Genomic DNA, 5,641 nt, shown 5'->3' with positions numbered 1-5,641 from the left:
AAAACAAAGTGGGCAGGAGGAACATATTTATGTCAACTCATTTTCACTTATTTCAGAAAACATTCATTTCTTTAGTAGATCATATACGACTCATCTCCCTACCAGTATTGGCATGTTTTAAGATTTCTCTGTGCATATTCCCATCATTCTGAAACATTCTACAAATATACCCAATTCCATCTACTTCTTCTAGTTTCCCACCACCACCACCATTCATGTATAATTTGCAATTGTTCATTTCTCTAAAAAGACTACCCTGGATTTTGATGTATTAATTTTCGGTTCCATATTCCTTCTTATATTATACAATCTAACAATACAAATACAAATCATTCAATCAGAATTGTCCACATAAAGTACATGTACATTCATGTTTTCAACCAACACACTTCAAACATCACCATAAACATATAATGAATGCATTCAAAAGTACACTAACCAAGCAAGAAGACAGCAAGCATCCTTGCCTTATTCCCTGCTTAATGCTAAACCATTTGCCGTTGGTACCTCGGAGGTCATCTTGTCCAACCTCCTGTTTAATGTAGGGGTCACTAGAGCTTCTTTAACAGATAACCTCCAGACTTTCTTTGAAGACTCCAGCAAAGAACTCACCACTTCAAATGGCGGTCTGTTCCACTGATGACAGTTATACAGTCATGATGTTCCTCTTGATGTCTAGTCTAAACTACTTTCTAAGGGCTGTGGTGGTGCAATACAGTACTGCAGATTAATTCTGCTGACTGCAAGCAGTTTGGAAGTTCAATTCCCACTGGCTCAAGGTTGACTCAGCCTTCCATCCTTCCGAAGTGGGTAAAATGAGGACCCAGATTGTTGGGGGCAGTATGCTGACTCTATAAACCACTTAGAGAGGGCTGTAAAGCACTGTGAAGCAGTAAATAAGTCTAAGTGTGTTATGATATGTACAGAATAACCCTTGAGTAACAAGGATATGCACATGGAAACGTTTATGAGAGTAGTTATGAATAATTATTCAGCCACACACAGATACACTAAATTGGGTTAAACTTTACTTTGAGGAATAGCACAGTCCAATAAATGGTCCAGGTCATATATGTTTAACAGTCCAAAGAATATCCAATTACAAAGTCTTCTTACCAGTTGCCTTTGTCACTTACAGTAAACAAAGATATCAAAGTATAAGCACAGCAGCAACAGAATGTCAGAGAGACAGAATGTCAGAGAGAGCAAGCCATGATCAGTTGAGTTCAGATTGCAAAATCTTGGAAAGAAAACATTCAAAATTTCAAACAGACTCTGCCATAATGAACTCACTAATAAAGGGATAGCTGGAGGTGTCCATTGCAGTTTTTCTCTGTAAGAATCCACTGGTTCTTACATTTCAATACCTTCTATACAATTCTTGTTTTCCTTCATTAGGCCCTGTAAGTGGCTTGACACTCAACATGTTCCTTCACACGGGTCTATCTTTTGTGTCAGTTACAATCTAGAATGGGAGACTCTCCTCACAATCGCTCCTGCCTTAATCATCTCTCAGTTGGATTATTGTTATGTAAACTGTAGGGCTGAGGCGGCCCTTGTAAAGTGTTTGGAAGCCACAATTGGTGCAGAATGCAGTGCTTTGAGTAGTCATGGGCATATCTCAATTTAACCACCTCTTCGAGAACTACATGCATCACAACCCTAAAAATAAACGATAAAGGAGATACAGAATACTGTTTAACATGGAATAGGTTTTTATCAATGGTTAGAAACATGAGGTAGAAGTTGGAAGGCGAAAGAATCAGGTCGGGGGACCTGGAAAGAGACACTATTTGTATTAGTGACAGAGGAATGTAAGTATTAGAATGATAGATGAGTTTACATACTGGAATATGATGGTCAGAAACTATTGTACAACACTAGCACTGTTTAAAATAGTATACATGTTATTCTGTTTTTATTTCTGCTTTTTGGCAATTGGAATGCCATGGCCAATTACACTGTATTCAATATATTTATATGTAAACAATGAAAAAAATGTTTAAAAAAGAACCATATGCATTTCCAATTAGTTTCTAGGTGCAATTCAGTGTGCCGGTTGTCACCTTTAAGAACCTTCATGGAACAGGAGTTGGCTATGGGACTTCTGACTCCCAATTCCATCTGCCCATCCCCTAGATTATGGTGCAGCACTCCTACCATAGCCCTTTGCTGAGGAAATGTCATGTTCTCCTTTACTTCTCCCCTCAGATAACTGGATAACTCTTAATTGATTGTCCCAAAGGTGCTTTTTCAAGAGGCAACTGGAATTTCTGGTTTTTCTTTGAAGATGTTTCGCTGAAGTTTCTTCAGTTCTGACTGGATGATAGGGAAATCTGGATGACTGAGAATCTTCATAGACTCTAAATCGATTGCTTTTCAGAAAAGCCATTAACAGTTAGTTATTCCACCAGGCCTTTGGAGGCTGGAATTTGTGATTCCCAAAAATAAAACGTATTGATCACTTCACCCAGTGTTATATGTGTTAGCTGTTTGATGTTGTTGATATATTTTGATTTTAGAGTACATGTTTTAGCTTGACCTATGAACTTTGGGATGTATATCATTCAAAGTAATTTGTGCTTGGAGTGGCTTTTAAGCGTAGAGAAGAGAGTCAGTCAATAAATAACCCATTCTTGGCATCATCATCATCTATGAAGGCACTTGATGACTTTTGGGGTTCTGTTTCTTCTCCTTATGTCACCACCTTGAGTGGAAAAACAGACAAAAAACAGTAACCGTAACATTTTTCCAAAAGGTTTATGTCTATCTTTTCATCTATTTTCCTTTATAGAGTCAGTTTCAGTTTTCTTTTTCAACGTGTCTTTCACAAACAATTTTTCAATATACTCCTTCTGGCATTCTCTCATTTTAATTTTATCCCAAATGATTTCATCACTTTATTTTTTAATTCAATTCATTCTATTGGAATTTTCTTTTTGAGCCGCTTTCATCTACTTCCAAAACATGTTTTTAAATTTTACTAAAACTGATCCACATTTTCTTTATTCTAGTTTTAAATGTCTTTTGTTCTCCTTGATTACCTTCTTTGAAACTACCTTTTTTCTGTTTTTATACATTAGATATGCTTCTCATCCTCATTTTGGCAACATTTTCTTTTATGGATATGTATGTATGTATGCACGCACGCATGCATGTATGTATGTATAATTCACAACTCTTTCACATTTCATCAAGCATCTCTTTTCCTGATTCCCATCAGCCCATGTGTTTCTCTGATATTCTGTGTTATTGTTTTCACACTGTCTCCAGCAGCTTTTACTTCTATGGTATTTTTCTTACCTCTACAACTTATTCATTCTTTCAGGAATGTAGTCTTCCTTTTAATATCTTCTCATTCAGGTTTCATATTTTCTCTTCAAGTTTCTCTTTCTCCTTTTCCTTCTATTCTCTATTTTTCCAAGTCCCATACTTGATACTATTAAAGAAATATCCACTGTTCACATTCAGAATCTCTCCTTTTTATCTTGCACTAATTTCTTTAGTTTTGGATTAAAAACAGTCAATTCATTCACGCCTTTAGATGTATTTGATCATTTTTCTGGCTTCAGTATTATGAATAGATTTAAACTACATATTTGAAACATGCAACTTTTTGCTAAGCAGATTTTTATTAAACTATCACCATTCTCACTCATGCTTGGGTCTCCAAAAGGCCCAGTAATGTTGACTCTACGTTCTTCTTTTGTACCTATTTGTTCGTGTCATCTAACAGAATTATTTTCCCCCTGAATCACATTTTGAATGTTACACAATTCTACCCAGCATTAATTTCTGTTTCTTCCATTATCACTATTCATTGGAGCATTATATGCCATGGTGGTACCTATTCCCCCGGCAACATTACCTGCTAGCAGTGAATGACAGTCAACTTGAGCAAATTTTGGACATTTTGTCACAAGCACAACCAAAGCTCATTTGACTCTAGTCATTGGAAGAAGAAACATTAATAATCTACACTACTTTGATATGACTGCACTGGTAGCCAAAAATGCAAAGGATCTGCAAACACTAGTACTAGAAATTAAAGTTTACAATGAAAAAAATGGGAGTAGAATTAAGTATAATGAAGACCAAACTACTGACAGCAGAAAAAACTACTAGCCTCAGTATGCATTTATACATTTCTCAAAAATATATCCTTTTTGAAATGCGGGTGCCTCTGAGCAGCTTGTTACAGAATGTAAATAAATGGGCCATTAGAGGGAACTCAAATATTTATTTATTTTTGGTCTAAAATAGATCAAATAAACTCGCTCATTCCTTTCTGGCCCATGCTTACTTTCGTTCTGATCTTTTGTTCATATTAAAATGCCATGAAAAACAGTGATTCCAGCCAGGTCCAAATTAGATGGACATGTTGCAACCAACGGAACAACGCTTGGTTGGTCTGAAAAAAAAAAGAGAAGATTCTATTCAGATCAGGCTTGATTACATACAATATAAGTTCCCATCTGTCACTGCCCTTTCAAATTGTGCACTAAAGAGTTTGCACAGTTCACAATCTCATTTTCCCCTTCTCTCTCTCTCTCTCTCTCCCTCTCTCTTTGTACCACGGGGACATGCTCTGTAATTGAGATCACAGCCCCTACTGAATAATTCAGGGAGCATCAGGTTTATTATAAATAACAGAGGCCAGAATTGGCATCTTTTCTGATCAGCACCAAGGCAGAGATCAATAACCAAACTTCTTGTCCCAATGTCTCCTCAGTTTCTTCCCAAGTCCAGCTCTAATTCCATTTCCATCTCTCCCCACCCCGCACCCATCTCTGCCACCGGTCATTTGCTATTCAGCAATCTGATCTCACACCCATCCGACATTGGACTCATGTTCTTTTCAACATCTAGCACCTCGAGTTCAGGGGCCTTCATTGTCTTCACATCCAGCATCTGTTCTGAAAGGCTGCTCTGAGTGACCTCTTCCTGCCCTTGAAAAATCACCTCAGTTTAGTTACTGCGTTACTGACCTCCGTCCCTTAATCCTCTCCTTCTCTGGCACAATACCACAAGGCAGACCCCTCATTCACAGACGAGATGGTAGTGGACTATTTCACATGCTCGCTAAGCCCTTCCCTGCTGTCTCCCTTTCAAGAACCCATATCATGTTTTCTGGTATTTAGAAAGTAATGAGCACAGCTCCAGTCCCTATCAGAGCCAGAGTGGTAATGCACATTCAAGATTAATGAAATTCAGTGATATTTCAGAACTGACAGGCCTATTTCTAGCAGTCTCAGAATTTATGTGCCTGCCAATGTACGGCAGTTGCTTTGAGCAGCATTCTGAATCTTCCTGACCCGCCACCCCCACCCCAAAATGTGAATAGGGCTTTTTTAGAGCGAAACACTGCAGCCATTTTTCCTGCTAATGTGTTCATCACACCATGATTTGGAATTGCAGAGGCCACCTTAAAAAGCACAACACAACATCCAGCATGAAAAATACTGAGTATTTTTTTTGGGGGGGGGATGTTAAACATTTTGTAGCAGAATGTGTGGGTGAAAGCCCAAGATATGATGGGACACAAACTTCCTAAACCAATGCAAATAGAAAAACATGGAAAGAAAAATGTTTGGTCTAACTATTTTAAACTAGCCAAAACCAAACCAACCCACACCTCTTA

At 37.8% G+C, this 5,641-nt stretch overlaps 1 long non-coding RNA gene across 1 annotated transcript; it reads right to left on the bottom strand.

The window, feature by feature from the left end:
- Positions 1–1,006: 1,006 nt before the first annotated feature.
- Positions 1,007–4,414, bottom strand: LOC148127088 (uncharacterized). Its single transcript, XR_015741917.1, has 3 exons — positions 4,304–4,414; positions 3,304–3,439; positions 1,007–2,707 (listed from the first exon to the last, which is right to left on the bottom strand). It is a non-coding gene; the product is annotated as an uncharacterized LOC148127088 (long non-coding RNA).
- Positions 4,415–5,641: the final 1,227 nt, after the last annotated feature.

This window comes from Pseudonaja textilis, chromosome 2 (genome assembly GCF_049901715.1).
Source record: "Pseudonaja textilis isolate UNSWEBS1 chromosome 2, rPseTex1.2, whole genome shotgun sequence".
Lineage (NCBI taxonomy): Eukaryota > Metazoa > Chordata > Lepidosauria > Squamata > Elapidae > Pseudonaja > Pseudonaja textilis.
The sequence above is the reverse complement of the archived record's forward strand: the minus strand, read 5'-3'. Positions and strand labels throughout refer to the sequence as shown.